General features: G+C 46.4%; 1 protein-coding gene across 1 annotated transcript in view; it reads left to right on the plus strand.

The window, feature by feature from the left end:
• Positions 1-1,027: 1,027 nt before the first annotated feature.
• The window catches only part of PTPRE (protein tyrosine phosphatase receptor type E), a 99,157-nt gene continuing 82,316 nt past the window's right edge, over positions 1,028-17,868 (plus strand). The window contains exon 1 of the mRNA XM_068397480.1: positions 1,028-1,087. The gene's annotated coding sequence lies outside the window, so the exon portion shown is untranslated. The remainder of the gene's footprint in view (positions 1,088-17,868) is intronic.

Below are 17,868 nucleotides of genomic sequence, written 5' to 3' on the forward strand. Positions count from 1 at the left end.
TCTGACATCCTTTGGTACACTTAAAATAAACACGGTGTGCACGGATGTGGGTTTTGGAGAGTGACGTATACGTGAGACCCTCCTGGAGGAGAGATTTCTTCTGCAGGGAGACTTTCTTCTGTTGTGAGAGGTGGTATGCGAGGGACTGGAGACAAAAGCAAGCAAGACGTGCCTTCACACTCCCTGATTCTCGCCTTTCCTTCAGTAATCCCCTCCTCCCTGTCCTACTTTTCAGCCTGACGTTTCTATTCTGGGTTTCACCGTCCTGATTCATCGGCCCCGTGCAGCCCACGCTGCTGCGGAGGTGTCTTGGAGGAGGAGGTGGGTGCAAAAGGCCTCACACTTGGCCCTTCCACCCCGGCTCCGGTGGTGCAGCCGCGTGTTCGTGGTGGGGTGAGCAGAAGGGGGAAGGCTCCCGGGAGGCTGTCTGTCCTCACTGGGGACTCCCGGGTCCCTCCAAGCTGTGTCACACCGGTGCTCTGGGGGAAGGAGGCCGCCCAGCCTCGCGCCCGCTGCCCACGGAGAGCTCGGTGCTGTCAAACACCCGCCCCAAGCGCTCCCACGTGTCCTCAGCAGGACGAACCGAGCCGCCTTCACCACGCACAGGTCGTTGGTCCGGCTGCTGACACCTCGGGTGGCGTCGGAGCCGTGACCGCGCCGAGGCCCTGCTTGAACCTTCCGTGCTGACCCACGGGAACTTGCCACCTGCGCACCAAACCGCTCGCCGCAGGAGGGGGCCCCGCCGGCGGCCGGCCCCGGCCGGCCCCGGGCGGCTGGTACCCGCCGGGGCGCAGGCGAACGCGGGCAGAGCACGGGGGTCCCCTCGGGTCCCCCCCCGCGCCCAGGCCCGGCCCCCCGCTCCGCTCCCGCCGCTGCCGATGCGGGCGGTGTCCGCCAGGGGGCTCCGCGCCCGCCGCCGCGGCGCCGGGGGAGGAGGAGGCGGAGGAGGGAAATTTCCTGCCCGGCTGCCGCCGCCTCAGCCGCCGCCTCGGGCCGGAGAGCGCCTGGGCGTCCCGCGGCCGCGCCCGCCGCCGCTGCGCGGGGGCGCCGAGGGGCCCGCGGAGCCGCTGCCCACGGAGCCGGCGAGGTGAGCAGGGGACGGAGGGAGGGACCCGCCCGGCGGCGGGGCAGCGGGCTGGGGGCGGCGGGGGCGCGGGGATGCGGCGGCGCCGGGGTCCGCCGCTGCCGTCGGCAGGTGGTGCCGGCGGGGGACGGGGCAGGCTGCTGGGCGGCCGCGCAGGTGCGGGGCAGCCCCGTCCCCGCTGGTTGCGGAGGGGTGGCCGGGCCATGGCCGGGCCGGCCCTGGGTGCGCGGCCGGAGGCGACCGGCCGGCGTTGGCGGCTCGCCGGGCTCCCGGAGCCGGCCCTGGCTGCCAGCGCTGCCGCCCGGGGCCGCGCTCGGTCTCCGGGGGTGCCCCTTTCTCCACGGGATGCCCATCCTCGGGAAGCAGTGCCGTGCCGGCGAGGCCGGAGGGTCGGCCCGAGAGGGCAGCGGGCGCCCCGGTGTCGAGGCGAGGTGGCCGGGGGGGTGTTACACACGGGTGGGGTTTTGGGCGATGCGGGATGCACCGGGGCGAGGGACCGGCCGGGCGCTGCCAGGCGGCCCCGTTCCCTCCGCTCCGCTCCGCCCCAGCGGGAAGCTCCGCGTCTCGGCTCTCAGGCTCTTCCCCGGCCCCCGGGATGGGGCTCGCCGGTGAACTTCAGCTCTAAAACGCCATTTATCTCCTGTCAGCGCGTCCGCACCATTTTCCCCCAGCTCGTTGTGAGGTGAGCGGGGCGGTGGGTCCGTGCGGCTTTGGGATGTGCGGGACCGGTGGCTGAGGAGGGGACGTGGCTGTGTACAAACTCCCTTACTCTCCCTTGGGTCAATATTAGCGTTTAAAAACTGTACGCTTCCATTTGCGCCTTCATTGGTTTCCTACGACGTTGGTAATCGCCCCTGGCAGGGGCAGCACCTGGGTGTGTGGAGGTAGGTGTAAATCCTGCAGCTGGTGGAAAACTTTGTATTTTCCTTATACACGCTGCGAGGGAGAAATCAAATGAGGCTTTTGTGGGAAAAATCAAATTTATTACTTCCAAAAACAAAGGTGTTGGTTTTTTTTTCCCCCTTATGTGTGGTTTTAACATACTGGGAAAAATAATGATAAACCTCACAAAGGCAACTTTTAACTGTCTCCCATCATCGGATTTTTTGCACTTTAATCATGTGTGTTGTAGTAAGGGTTAATAGGTATCTGCTGTGAGATTGAACAGTGTTTTTTAATCGGGAAAGGGTCTCACTTGTTTTTTTTTTTTTTAATTTTTCTGTGAGGTTCCTCTCCCTGTGGCTCATTTCCATCGAGTGAGGTGATTTGCTGTGTGGCTTCTAAACCACTGCCTGTGTGATCTGTACAGGGTAGAGACTGCTCAGTTAAAAGCAATGACATCGCTTATCGAGCTTTATTTTTCCCCTAAAATGTTACAAGCTCTCTTAGAAAACTTGGAAAGTAGAAATAAAGAGGTTGAGAATTGAAGAATGTTTATTATGTGCATGGCAATCTTAGCTTCTGTGCATGTTGCGCTTTGGGACTTGTAAAAAAAATTAACTTTTGATGAAAATTAATGACATTCAGCTGGAAACTCAATGTAATTTTAAAGAGTTTTTTTTTTATGTGGATATGATATGCTCTCCTCATTCAGGAGGCATGTTAAGTTCCTGGTTTGCTTTGCTGGGTAACAAATGAAACCATTTAAGTCTTGATGTGAGACGATGCAGGTGGTACCAGCCTCGTCTTGTTCTTGCTGAAGGTGGAAGTTGGGCCTGGAGGAGAGGAGTCCCTGATGGGGGTAATGATCTCTAATACTGTTGATGATGCTGGGGGCTTGTGCTTCTGCTTTGAGCTGGGGGTGGTGGCATTTGTACCTCGAAAGAGAAAGAGGGTGAGGATGGAGGTGGGAGAAGCTGGGGCTGAGGTCTCCCAGGCGAGGGGGCCATGCTGGGGTGGAGGCAAACATCACGTACGGGGGCTCTGCGTTAGGGGCAGAGGAAGGGAGTTAAGCTAAAAACATTTGTTTTCTCAAGTGTTTTAGGTGGGAGAAGAAGGGAAAGAAAATCATGTGAGAAACAAAATGGTGTGGGTGTAGTGTTTGATTCCTTTAATTCGCTCTGTCTTTGCTCGCAAATAAAAGAATTAAATAGGAGCTGTGTTACACCATCCATTCTTGCCGGCTGTGCTTTGACTATATTCCTAAAAGGCATTTAATAGATTCTTCCAAGTAAAAGATGAAAACTGAATTCCTAGTTTAAAAGCTTCCTATGCCCCCGCCACCTTTAATAAAACCAGCCGTCTTACACACCTCAGATCAGTGTGATGATGCTGTTTGGACTACAGTAATTTATCCCCAGCCTGTGAAGCCCAGGTGCAAAGCAGATAATTTTAGTACATTTGGGTCCTAGGTCACTGTTGTATCTTGCTTTCTCTCCTCTTTTCCACTTCATCTGGTTATGTTTATCTGTCTGTTATCTCGCTCAATCAAGGTTTTACATCTGTGTGAGTTAAGGGCTGACCTCTGCCAGAACAGCTGTCTTGAATCCCTGTTTTTCTTACTCTTACTTCTCTTCCCCCACCCTCTGTTGCATTCCCAGCTCCTGGATTATCCGTGCTGGGCGATGTCAGAAATGCACCGTGTGGGCTGAAATTACGGGAAGCTGGAAGATGATGGGTCAGGGACTCTGCAGGGGCGAGGTCTGTGTAAGACCTTCCTCTTCCACGCAGGTTCTCATGATGCTGAGGCAGGGGATGGGGCAGAGCTGTGGTCCTGGCGGTGCACAGGTTAAGTGGGCTCTTGCACGTTCCCAGCTGGAAGGCGACAGCGGTGGCTTATGGGGATGTTGAGGTTTGTGTTTTCTGGGTGTCTTTCTCACAGGATGGTGTGTGGTTCATTACAGCAAAAGTTGTGCTTGTTTAAATTAAGTTTGTTGATTGCAAGACACTCGTGCTGTGCCCGTCGTGTGCTTTTTGGTTCTTCTGTAAGGCAAGTTGTGCCCTGAGTTGTCTTTTTTTGAGCTGTTGGTTTATGGACCGAAGCTGCAGAGCTGTGTTACTGAATGAACCAGTTTCAGAACACGTTATAGTACTTTGACAGATGTACTTGGTGACCTTTTCTTTTTTATTTAAGAGGTTATATGAAGAAAAATGGGTGGACATGGGTAAACTGTGAAGTGAAAAAGAGCTGTAGGAAGTCTCTAGCGCAGTGCTGCCTTGTCACAGCTGTCCCTGGTGTTTTCTGAGAAGTCAGCTACATATGTTATCAGAAAAGTACTTCTATACTTCATGTTTGATGATGTCCTGTACATTTGTTCACCAAGATTTTGGAGCAGGGCAGTCGTACTGTAGCGAAGAATAAAAAAAGAGCTGAGGCATGTGCTGAATGCTGCGTAGGATGAAAACAGGAAAGATAAAAAGGAATAGTGAATGTTTGCCTCGCTGCTGTGGGTGCAGTCCACCCTGCTCACTGAACGAGTGGGAGGTTCTGCAGGAGAACTTGTTCAATTGTATAGAGAACCTGGGAATTATGTTTGTACCTCCTTTGAATGTTACTGTCATTTTGTAAATGTGATCTTGTATTTCAGTCTCCGTTTCCAAAATACTCTTTAGCATAGATTTATGGCAGGGCTTAGCACCAAGGGGAGGTCCTGTGTCTGAAGGTTGTATCAGAGCACTTGAAGGCCTTCAGCAATGAATGAAGATGCTTTAGTGGAAAAAACTTGCCTTTACATAGAAACATCAAGGTGAATGACTCTATCTGGAAGTATACTGAAAATTTCTCAGCAAAAGCAGCTGGCAAGAAAACAATGGTTTTTACTAGAAGGTGCTATTGCATTGGCGTCAAGGGGGTCGGGAAGAAGGGACCGGTTGAGCGGTGGTGGCTGACCTCTGTGTGGAGCAGAGGTGGGGGCAAGTTGGGGTCTTGTTCCTGCCCAGAGAATCACAGAATGGTTTGGGTTGGAAGGGACCTTAAAGACCATCTAGTTCCAACCTCGCCTGCTACAGGCAGGGACACCTTCCACTAGACCAGGTTGCTCCAAGCCCCATCCAACCTGGTCTTGAACACTGCCAGGGAGGGGACAGCCACAGCTTCTCTGGGCAACCTGGGCCACTGTCTCACTACCCTCACAGTAAAGGATTTCTTCCTAATATCCCATCTCAATCTCCCCTCTTTCAGTTTAAAGCTGTTCCCCCTCGTCCTGTCACTCCATGCCCTTGTAAAAAGCCCCTCTCCCGCTTTCCTGTAGCCCCTTCAGGTACTGGAAAGCTGCTGGAAGGTCTCCCTGGAGCCTTCTCTTCTCCAGGCTGAGCAGCCCCAACTCTCTCAGCCTGTCTTCATAGCAGAGGTGCTCCAGCCCTCTCATCATCTTGGTGGCCTCCTCTGAGCCAGCATGATGGGGAAGGCAGCAGCGACCTGCACTCTGCGATGCAAACCCATGAGCCGAGGAGCCCACGGTCAAACCTCTTGTTTTGGGAGGATGATGCTGGCGTTTTAATTTTTATGTAAAACGTAGCAACAGGGGGCAAGGTGAAGAGATTGCTGAGTGTAGAGTCGTGTGTTTGAGTTTACTGAAAGGTGTGAAGGGCTCTTAGGAGTTTTGTGAGGATTAGCAAGAGTGGTGCATTCAAAGCAGGTGGCGAGAGGCATAAGAACTTGCTGCTTGTTGAAAATGGACGGGCTGTATGCTGCATTTCGAGGAAATACTTGGGTTTTTCGAATTCATGTATAAATAGTGAGGTAAGAACAGCTCGGTGTGGTGTTCTCGGTGAATGACGTGCAAACTCAAAGCTGGTTTCTCGCTCCACACCCACGCGGGGATGCTGCGGTGTCCTTGCGGCCAAAGGACGGGGGAGCCAAACCTGGGGCTGCCGCGTGGTGCCCGCGGTGAGCAGGTCTTTGTTTCTTGACAGGCATTTCATTATTGATTTCTTGATACAGTATTAATGAAAGCAGAATCCCTCTGTAACCTGAAACATAATTGGTGCCCCATAATGAAAAGTATTGTAAATTGAATTGATACATTATTAAAGAGTTCTGAATTACGTATTCTTTGTGGAGCATCATTTATGGGTACCCTGTACGTGATGGCTGTTTTATGGGTTGAGAGCTGTCTTAGGGAATGATTCAGATGTGGCTTTAACTGATTTGTGATGTGATGCAGCAGAATTCGAGCTGAATGAGAAGCGGCTGTAGCCACCAGGCAGCTCTGCGCAGGCTTTCTGCATCCTTTTTAACTGTAATCTTATTTTTTCTCATTGCCTGTGCCCTCTGCACAAGGTTTCATCCAGGTGTAGTCTTTGTCCTGTCTGATAACAATATGTATTGTATAATCCCAAATGTATAAGGGTTAATATTTAAAAAAAAAAAGTGCCTGTATTTATTCCAAACTTTTTGCTGAAATGTAGATATCTTTGAAATATATATATGTACAACAGCCTGGAAAACTTGTGTAAGCCAGAGCTGAAATGAGATGCTGATAAGACAGAGAATAGGAGAAGCTCAGCAGCAGCAATTTGTTGAAGTATTTGTACAGGATTTATTTTTGAGTTATTCACAACATGGAACATATTTTTTAAGGCATGTGCACAGTGTTGGGCTTTTTAATTCCGTCACCTTACTGCAGGTGTAATGATTCCATCAATGATATCCTTTTACCTGCCAAAAAATCCTGTGTTGTCTGCAGAGGATGCCTGTGGGAGATGGGAGAATAGATGGGAGATTTTCTTGCTGAGAGGCTGATGCTGTTGGACTGTATTTTGATTGCAGTGTGCTCAGATTTTTCTTCCTAGGTAAGCCAGCCAGCCGATTATCCCAGGGAATCAGCTCCCTGGACAAGTATAGCTGAAGGCTGGGGGGAGCTGCCCCCACTCAGCCCCCTCGCTGCTCTCCCAGTACATCTCCCGTCAAACAGCGATGCCCTAAAAATGCCCTTTTTCCTTTGACTCCTGGCTAGTGACTCACGAAGTGGTGAAGTAAAAAGCTGCTTGCAGAGATCCAGTGCTTGCCCACGCAGAAGTGATGTGTCTGTGTTCAGAGGTGTTTCCTGGCTGAGGGAAGAAATAAAACTGGAAGGAAATTTGTTGGGGTAGTTTGTTGCTTGCAGTGACAGCTTATTGTGGCACAACTCAGTCGTGGGTTTTTCCATCCCTTTTATCCTCGCTGTAAAAAGTGCTCAGTGCTGAAAACCTAACGTTATCAGAGATTTTCTAATGTAAAGTTATAGTTATCGGTAAGAAAGTGAGATCCGAGCAGGTAAAACAAAAAAAAAAACAGAACTGTAGATCAGGTAGAGAGGTGTGATAAGATATAAAGCAAAAAAAATACAGGAGTGATGGAAGTGGCAGGTTTTGGGTTACTGCTGTTGAGAAGAGGCAGGTCTTTCTTGCAGGAGATCCAGGGTGCTCCAGCAGCTGGATGAAGCTGTACTGATGGTGCTGCTGTTAGCTCGAGATCACAGAATCAACCAGGTTGGAAGAGCCCTCTGGGATCATCGAGTCCAACCATTGCCCTGACACCACCGTGGCAACTAGACCATGACACTAAGTCCCATGTCCAGGCTTTTCTTAAACAAATAACACACACAAACAAGGATGCAGCAACATCAAGAATTACCAGGAAGAATGCAGTCCTGAAAAGGCTTTGGGTCAATAGTACTGTGAATTTTTAAGAAAAAGCAAATAGCAGAAGATTTACAGGAGAAACAAGTGAAAATCGTGTAACTTTAAAAAGACCAGGACAAAATAATGCAGTAAGCTGGAGGATGAACTTTTCTGCCAAAGCAAGGGAGCTAAATGAGCTAAAAGGTCTCCTCCTACTTTTAGTTTTGTTTCTCTGGAGGCATTAGAAGATAATTCAGAATGAAATATGCAACTCCACATTCATGACAAGATCTTACTCTCTTGAGACCAGCGGGTTTCAGGTTTCCTGATGGTTGGGTGTTTCTTTAATTGTTGTGGTTCTTGCGTTTTCTTCCTCTTCAGTAAAATCAATATCTCTTTCATCTGAAATAACTTCTGAAGAAAGCTTAGCTAAAACGGAGCGCTGCTGTAGTTCATGATGGTGCCCCTTGCCAGGGACTGATTGAAGACTAGCAGAGTAATTTTGGTTATTGGCCAGCATAACCAGACTGAGATGGATTGTGGGACCATGATGCTTTTAAACATCACTGTCCTGTGGATGTGGTGTAACGTGGATTGTAATGAGGACAGAATAGTTTGGTTGGCTGTATAGAGCTAGGACTTCCCTGGTCTGTGGTCTTGCAACCTGAAGGTCATGGTGCCCCATGGTCTGCTGGTGTCCTGTCTACGTGTTCCCAAGGGTGGGACCGCACTCCACGAGGTTCAGGCTATCTCTTCTTTTAGCTTGACGTTTGCTCCCATGATTTGTTACCTCCCTTGGTTCTTTTAATGAAAATTTTTATCAGAAACAAAAGATAACTCTTTGGAGAATGAAAGTCCATGTCATCATGACTTGATGAGAATTTGTGTTGAAGACCCTCTTGTTTTCAGTATATTTGATAAAGGATCTGTAAATATTTCCTTACCAAGATCTGTAGTTCTTTAGCTTCAGAGTGGTTTTCACTGCTCCATGAGATGCATTTTAATTTGTTTCTTAGAGGGGCAATTCACTTTTCAGCCAAGCTTTCTGTCTTCTAGTTTATTTTTGGTATAATGTGGCAATTTGTAAGCAGATCTGTGTGCAAAATCTGCAGAGAATTTACCATAACTTATTAGGATACTTTCTTGTCTCGCTTCTAGTGTGCTTCAGTTGCAATTTTTAGACTTCCAGTGCTGTAAGACTCGGGTTAGGAAAGTGTGAACCTTTCAAAGCATACTTAAACTGATTTTTTTCCTAACAGATTTTATTGCTGAACATGTTGATTTCTTTACTTGTAGCTGTTTCTCAACTGAGTTACAAACTAACAGCTCAAATTAAAAAATAAACAAGCAAACAAAAACAATCTTGTGCAATACAAATATATCTGTTAACCCTTCCTTCACCTTGCATACTATTTTCTTTTAGTAAATTCCATTTTTATTGTCTTTTGCCCTTTAATCTTGTCGTCTTTGCTGTCTCAGGTATCTTCTGATTTTTTTTTTTTAATTTAGATTTGTGTTTCATGAATGCATTTAATCATACTGCACAATGTCACTTAAAATATTTAATTACTCAACAATATTATCTGCTGCCTGTGTTTCTACTAATCTTGTACAATTGCAAATTGCTATGGAGAGCAAGGTAGTGGCAAAAATCTTTCATAATGCAGAAGAAAAGCCTTTGTATGACCAAGTTAAAATGATATATGCTTTTCCTGTTAAATATAGGGATGAGTTTAATGAGTTCGCATTATCATTTTGTTTGCAGTTCTCAAAAGCTCATTAACTTTAAGTCAAACTAGGTGGCTTGCTGCTTCAAATTGCTTTTAAATTACACGTGTGCTGATCAATCTTGAAAAGCCAAATTAAAAACGCAGCTGAGGGCACATTTCAAGGCCACAGAAACACCACTTAATTCTAATCTGTTTTTCCCAGGCTAACCTCCCACCTCCAGCCCCTCTCCGCTTCCCGGCAGAACTGGGGGGAGAGGAAGTTTGAGTGACTTAAATATTTCTGGGAAAGTGGGGAGGAAAGGAAAAGGTGGGAACAGGGAACTATATTTAAATAATGACCTATTTGCATTAGTTAGTTTAAATGACGTGGCTTGACCTGGGGTACAGAGTGATGTGCTGGAGGGCTCTTGGCAGTCAGGTTCTTCACCTTTTCTTTTTTTTTTAATATCTTTGACTAGCAAGCTGCAGAAGTTATTTAGAAGTTATATGTGCACATAACTTGATTGAGTTGTAATTTGTACTGAAAAAGCTTGAGAGTTGCTGTACTACAATCAAACTATTCACCCGTGGAGTATGGCCTCATTTACCAGGATCTTCAGAGGAAGAGACTTGAATAATTCCCTTGAAAAAGCACTGAACCCTCAAAACTTTCTCTGTAAACAGTGGTTTACATTTCTAAAGGCCTTTGGTTCGCGGTTTATTCTTTGAAATGAATGCTTAATGCCTTCCAAAAGAGATTGCATGTTTTGGGTAGTGTAGCTCTGTATGCAGTTAACATCTGCAGGCTCAGTTCTGCTGTCCTGCCTTCATCCTGCTTTTTCCTCTGGTAACGTTATATTTAAATATACCAAATTTTAGCAGGTTAATTGTGCACAATATCTTTTAGATTTATTTTTTTCCTCATCCACCAGGCTCTTTCACATCAGTTTTAGTGGCTGCGACGTCTGTATTCGGCTGTGATTTTTATTTTTTTAAAGGAGAAATTATCCTGCTTGCAAAATGAGATGACAGATCTGCAGTGCTTGCTCTTCCAGCAATAGATCAGCAAAAGAAAAATATTTTGTTTTTTGAGATGGTGCATTTATTTACCTTAGCCCTGTGGCAAGGTAGGACCCTCCAGCGATTCTGTATTTTTGGAGACAAAGCTTATTTTGGACTTCTTAGAGGATGGATAAATAAGAATCCACTGTTCCTGCCCAGCCTGGCTCTGGTCTGCTGAGATCTGTCCTCTCCGGAGTGAAACTGTTCAGCCCCTTGATACGGTGTGATCTGGGGACAGACCATCCCTGAGCTTTAGTCCCCAGTGCCCCTCGCTCAGAAAGCCGGGCCGTGACCGCCTGCCCCGCGGGACGCGGCCGTCGCTGGGAGCTGTGGTTGGAACCGGCTCCGGAGCGTGGGAAAGGAAGGAACTGTGCTGCAGAAGTATGCCCAGCTGTCAGGGGCCGGGGGGAGAGCAGGGGTTTGCTCAGTGTTTCAGCTAGGAATGCATTCGCAGCTGTGTACCAGTAGTTGGAGGTGTGTTATATGCACTTTTTGCCTTCATACCTGAATTTATTTCAAACTCTTTAAATTTGATGGCTCCTACTAAACATAGTCTCCTTCAAAACCTCCAGGCTCTCCTGTTGTCTTACAGCTGAACACAAACTGTGCTGATGTCCTGTGCTGTTACACAGCCCCGTATCTATCCAGCAGTGCTTTGGGCAGCTTTTAACGTCTTAAGTGATGATGTTACTATGCAAAGACGTGTTGAAAGTTTGGTGGGTTTCTGCTTATTCATTTAACATATTGCTCAACGTGCAGTGATGTTTCTCACAGTGTTGGTGGGATTTGATTGAGGTGCTGGAGAGACTCCAAAGAAGGGCAACGAAGCTGGTGAAGGTTCTAGAGAACAAGTCTTATGAGGAGCGGCTGAGGGAACTGGGGTTGTTTAGTCTGGAGAAAAGGAGGCTGAGGGGAGACCTTATCGCTCTATACACCTACCTGAAAGGAGGTTGTAGCGAGGTGGGTGTTAGTCTCTTCTCCCAAGTAACAAGTGATAGGACAAGAGGAAACAGCCTCAGGTTGCACCAGGGGAGGTTTAGGTTGGATGTCAGGAAAAATGTCTTCATGGAAAGGTCTGTCAAGCATTAGAACAGGCTGCCCAGGGAAGCGGTGGAGTCACCATCCCTGGAGGTATTTAAAAGACGAGTAGATGTGATGCTTAGAGATATGGTTTAGTGGTGGACTTGGCAGTGCTGGGTTAATGGTTGGACTTGGTGATCTTAAAGGTCCTTTCCAACCAAAACAATTCTATGATTCTATTCTGTAGGAGCTCTGCCAGTGCTCTGTCCCCCTGCTCTCAACCCTGGTTGCATCCACATAATTAATATCTCCAGCACTGATTGGATCCATCGGTCTTGATTTTTATTAAGCTGATTGCAAGCTATGTTTCTGAAGCTGTCAGATACGTGACAGTTACTTCCCCAAAATACGTGCATTCTGCCTGGAAGTGAGTACCTGCGCTCTGGTCCTCATCCCTGTAGTGCTAAATCCCGTCATTACTGTCGCATGATGGGTAACGGAAACATCATCTTTGTAGCAAACACAAAGTAAGGGCCTGATGTGGTTCAAGTGTTTTTCAAGTGTCTGGGCTGTGTTACAGAAAATAGCATACCCTCGTTTACTGTTCTCTGTAGGTGTGTTTTGTTACGGCCAAGAAGTAGAGGCTGATGGTTCAAGGGCAATGGGACAGCAGACTGGCAGGAGGTGTTAATAGATATTTCCTTTCTTAGGAATAGTGTAACCAGCCGGTCTGGGGAAGTGATCGTCCCTCTGTGCTCGGCATTGGTGAGGCCGCACCTTGAATCCTGTGTCCAGTTCTGGGCCCCGCACTTCAAGAAAGATATTGAGGTGTTGGAGCGAGTCCAGAGGAGGGCGACCAAGCTGGTGAAGGATCTGGAGGGTCTGACCTATGAGGAATGGCTGAGGGAGCTGGGGGTGTTTAGCCTGGAGAAGAGGAGGCTCAGAGGTGACCTTATTGCAGTCTACAACTACCTGAAGGGAGGTTGTAGTGAAGTGGGAGTTGGCCTCTTCTCCCGGGCAACTAGCAATAGGACAAGAGGACACAGCCTCAAGCTTGGCCAGGGGAGGTTCAGGTTGGACATTAGGAAGCATTTGTTCTCAGCAAGGGTCATGAGCCATTGGAAGGGGCTGCCCAGGGAGGTGGTGGAGTCACCATCTCTGGATGTGTTTAAGAAAAGCCTGGCCATGGCCCTTAGTGCCGTGGTCTAGTTGCCATGGTGGTGTCAGGGCAATGGTTGAACTCGATGATCCCAGAGGTCTCTTCCAACCTGATTGATTCTGTGATATGTTGGTAAAAGTTGTGGTAGGATCACTTCAAAGACATACCTCTTGTAAAAGTACCTTTATGGAAAATGTTTGTATTGTATTTTACTTTTAAAACCATTTTCAAAAAAGCACCAAACCCCCCCAAAAAACAGACTAAAAGGCTTATCCTGCAAAGAATGGTAGGCCCCTTTGACAGTACTTTAATGCTGAGGTTCATGTGCTCCCTTTTTAAGTAGATGGACAGTTGAAGTTCAGTGGAGAAGAGGTGCTGCATCGCAGTTTCGAATTGGAGCTGGGATATTCTGTCTTCCTCCAGTAGCTGGATTATTCTCATAACAAGGAGAATGAAATGTGCTGTGGAACCCCTCAGACCAACAGTCCTCAGGCTGCCTCTCCATGGTCCTTTGGTGGTGGCATACACAGAATGCTGAATTTCTGCATGTAAGAAATCTCTGTTCACACAGGCTGTGTTTTGGCACTGCTGCTTTTGCCATGATCAGAGTGGAAACTTGGTGGTTGGGTGAATTTTCAAGCTGTTGTGTCGGTGTATAAGCCATGCTCCTGGTAATCCACTTGTCAGCCTTAAGTATATACTATATATGTATAAAATAATACTGCCTTTTTTCCAAGAATGATTTAATGTATTCATGCGTTTTCAAAGACAAATTATTTGTGGATGTCACATAACTAAAGCTTTCGGAATCTAGATACATTGCTATTTTAATATTACTGGAAATTGGAAAACTTGTCTTTCCCAGTTCATAAACTGGGTACGTGTGCTCCCCAGCACTGTACCCCTAAACCAGCAGGCTGGTTCACTTAAGCTCTGCTTCAGTTGTTAGAGAGACTCTTCTGCAGGGATAATTTGGACAACCTGTAGGCTTCTGCCCTGTACTGAGGGCACTTCTTGTCTCGAGACACTTGTTCCTGCCTTGTGTCCCTCTTTCTGACAAGTGAAGGGAGCATGGGGAGATTCATTGGTCGAGTTCCAGTGTTGGGTAATACACATTTCATATATTTGTGTCTATACATACACAGAGATTGATTCTTATAGCAGAGAGAAACACATCAAAGCCAACAGAACAAGACAAAATAGACTAAAATGTTTTTAATGTATTATTTCTAGAATACTAATAACAAAGATCATCTGACAAAATATTGATAGACAAAGTACGTGGACAGTTGGAATGGGAATAAAGCAAGGTGTGATTTTTAAGATTTGATTTGAAGTCAGACTTGAGCCTGTTGATGTTTAGTTTCCAGGGGTGGAGGTGGCTTGTGTCAGGAAAGAGCTGTTTGGGGAAAGGGGAGGTGGAGAGAACAGGCAGTGTGAGTTCAAGAGAGGGCTGAGGTTAGGAAAAACCCACAGAAAGGGCAGGGTTTGACAGGTGACAGTGGGCTTGTGGGTTCCTGGCTCTGCTGGTCATCCCCACCTCCGTACAACTGTAGGGCAGGAGCTACAGCTGGTTGAGGGTGGTGGGCTTTCCTCTTGCAGCATTGAACAAAAACAACCTGAATCAAAGAACGCCTTGCAAATATATCCTTACGTGCATTAAAGACTTTGCCATAAAAATGATTTTTATAGCAAGATCTGCCCTTGTTTTTTTAATTGAATCTGGCTGTGCTGCAGCTTTCACTTAGACAAGCACGTTCCCTGGTGGCCTCTCATTTCAGGACACTGCGTGACTTTGATGGTAGTTGTTGAAAGTTGATTCAAAATTCAAGAATGAAACAAAAAGGCTGAAATTTTTAAGAAAATATTGCATTTCTTTTGCGTCTTTTTCACCGGCGGTGATACAAGCACATCTGTTGAAGCCCAGGAGGCTGCTGCTCAGCCCTGACTCGAGGAACCACAAATACCCATTGTGTTGGGCCCCACGACGGCTCTGGAGCTCGCTCGTCACGCAGCGCCCAACACTGCAGCTATTCATGGCGCCTGCTTCAGGGGGCTGACACAAGCTTTATCTCTGCAGAGAAACTGGAATTTTCTCTGGGGACAGAAGCAACAAAGCTCGAGGGGAAAAATGACCGTGTTCAGCACCGATTTGTTTCATCCTGTCAACGGCAAGGCAGGAGCGTAGGGAAGTCCACGCTTCCCCGAGCCCAAGGCAGGTGGTATCAACTCTTTAATATCTGGGGCTTATGGCTGTGTTTTATATATGCTTATCCTATAAAAAGTGAGGTTTTTATTTTTGTTTTTAATCTCATTAATTCAGAAGGGCATAATGCTTTCCTTAATGATTCCTTGTAGTATTGGTCTTTTAAATATTTATTTATTTTTTTAAAATACTGTATTGATTATATGTGTGTTGATGAACTGTATCTATGGGATATCAGGACAAATTTCTTCACCAAAAGGGTTATCAAGCACTGGAACAGGCTGCCCAGGGAAGTGGTGGAGTCACCATCCCTGGAGGGATTTAAAAGCCGTGTAGGTGTGGTGCTGAGGGACATGGGTTAGTGGTGGCCTTGGCAGTGCTGGGTTAACGGTTGGACTCGATGATCTTAAAGGTCATTTCCAACCAAAATGATTCTATGGTTCTATGCAGCTTCAAAATATTGTTGTGAGCTCACACAGAAGGAAAGAGGAACTTTCCTGGGTAGTTTGTGTCTAAAATCAATAGGTAGAAATGATACAGCGTGTAAACATCAGAAGTAGTACTGCGTTTGCTGGGAATTGGTGGCGTGTCAGAATGTGCTGCTTAGGGATTTAAAGCAGTTCAGCAGTAGCTAATACATTTTCAAAAATATTTAACAGATTCTGTTAATTTTCAGGGCCAAAAGGAAACAAAACTCAGAAACCACAGAGGCATTAGTGTAGTTTCTGTGTTTAAGAACTCCCATGGGAGCCTCTTAAAATCAACAGGTGTTTTCTAGCTTTTTAGGTCTTTATTATTTTCTTGCTTTTTAGGTCTCCCTGGAAACATATAAACAATTGTATCACATGCCTGCTCTTTGATCAGAGCCTTTAAATACTGAAACTCTTGTTTAATTGCAACACATGCTGTTTGGTAATATGAATTTGTGAAATAGCTTGTCCTTAAAATAGCTTCATACTTAGGTCGTGGTAAATAACATGATCAAATTCAAACCGTAGCAGGATAGTAAGTGGTGGCAGTTGGTAATTGTAGTAAAATTAATTTTGGGGATTGTTGTTGTGTGTTTTTTGGTTTGTTTTTTTTTTTTTTTTTTGCAGTTTACAGAATCACAGAATCGATCAGGTTGGAAGAGCCCTCTGGGATCATCGAGTCCAACCATTGCCCTGACACCACCATGGCAACTAGACCAGGGCACTAAGTGCCATGTCCAGTCTTGTCTTAAACCCCTCCAGAGATGGTGACTCCACCACCTCCCTGGGCAGCCCCTTCCAAAAATTATTTATTTTAATTATGACCAAAGTGAAAGAATTGAGCAAGGATGATGTTTATGGCAGCAATTCCCTAGTGTTGCTGGGCCCCAAAATAGGAGATTTCTCCATACCAAGTCCACGTACCCTGTGTTGCTTCTGGATTGTTTGGCAGCTGTTCACTTTATTTTTTCCCAAGCAGGTATTGAATACATTTATGCTGTCATGTCTTTCTGTAGGAAGAATGGCCAATGCGACATTGCCTGTTTATAATCGTTTCTGGAATGCTAGAATCGTTTGTGTGCTTTGTTTCCAAGCAAACAAAGTCAGGACAATGGGGGGAGGATATTTTTATTGGGCCTCTGGGAGTCTACTACTGCATTTTATTTTGAAATAGCCTTTAATATTCCTGACCTGATACCCTGAGCAATATGAGAGCATTCCAAGTGGACAGCTAGCTTTCCTTGTTTTGGAAATGTCTCTGCTTCCGTTCACCTTTTTTTTTTTTTTAACTTAAGGTGTGGGTTATTTTCTTAATGCCAGAACAGCTTATCTGCTGGTGGTGCACAGCTGTATCTGAAAAGTGCTGCAAAAATGAATTCTCAACACCAATGTTGTGTCAGTGTCCTGCCAGAAGGTAGAACAGGCAGTAAAAAAGGAAAATAAATTATGCAAATAGAGAGCATGGCAAGAGGGAGCGTTGGGTATAGATGATGGATGTTGTTTGAGACTGTCTTGAGTGTCCATCCATGAGCCAGGTAGGAACAAGTCTTTAAAAAACAGTTTCAGATCTTCCACTTGTGTCTGAATGAACAAGGAACCTTTACAGCGTTGAATCTCTCTGGAGATATTCAAAACCTGCCTGGACGCAACCCTGTGCAACATGCTCTGGGTGAACCTGCTTTGGTTCACCTAGATGATCTCCAGTAGTCCCTTCCAACCCTTAACCATTCTGTGAATCCCAGAGGGGACTAGAATCATGTTGTGGCCTTGTGGTCCAGAGATCCGAATCCAAACTATTTCTCCTTCCACCTTTAATAATATTAGCAGGCATTATTCCACACAAGTCTGTTAAAACTTTATTTTAAGATGTTGTTTCATGTTAACGGAATGCCCCGGGGCAGGCAGGGATCCCTCGCGCCAGCCTGAAGGAAAGCTCTGGAAAGGCACTTGAAGACAACAGTCCAGTTTGCTGTCTGGGTTTAATTTAGCAGATTTAAGGCATTTTCTGGGGTTATTTTTACAAGAGAAGGAACAACTTTCTTGCTGGGAATGCTGACCAGTTGTTACTGTGCGTGGGTGGGCTGTGTCTGGGTGATATTACACTTAATTTCGGTTCATCTCTTGGGGGATACCTTCTCTCCATTTATGTCTTCAATAACATGTTTACTGTTAGCATTTTAAGTAATCTGCAGCTTTTCATTTTCCTTTTACAATGTTTCTGTGTAACAAATGGAACAAATTTATTGCCTATTCTCGCTGAGTTAACCTCAGTTGCCAGTAGCCCACGAGGACCAGCCAGGAGCCAACTTAGTCTGTGCAGATGCTATTTCAGCAATACTTCTGCTACCCTTGAAATAAAAAGTTTATTGATATTGTGAAATAACACATGGTATTGTGAACACACCGAGTATATTATTGCATGTATTAAGACACTACCAGGGATAGATATCTGGGGTAAGGTTGTGGCATGATGTGCTGTTTCCTTCCAAGGTTGAGGCTGTGTAATTTTGAGAGTGCCTCTGATGCCGGCTGGTTTGTGCAGGAGCTTGCTTAAATTTTTGATTGAGACATAAAGTAGTAGTAGTTCATTGTTAGAGGGACGAGGATAGTTGTCA

The sequence above is a fragment of the Nyctibius grandis genome, chromosome 4 (genome assembly GCF_013368605.1).
Source record: "Nyctibius grandis isolate bNycGra1 chromosome 4, bNycGra1.pri, whole genome shotgun sequence".
Classification (NCBI taxonomy): Eukaryota; Metazoa; Chordata; class Aves; order Nyctibiiformes; family Nyctibiidae; genus Nyctibius; species Nyctibius grandis.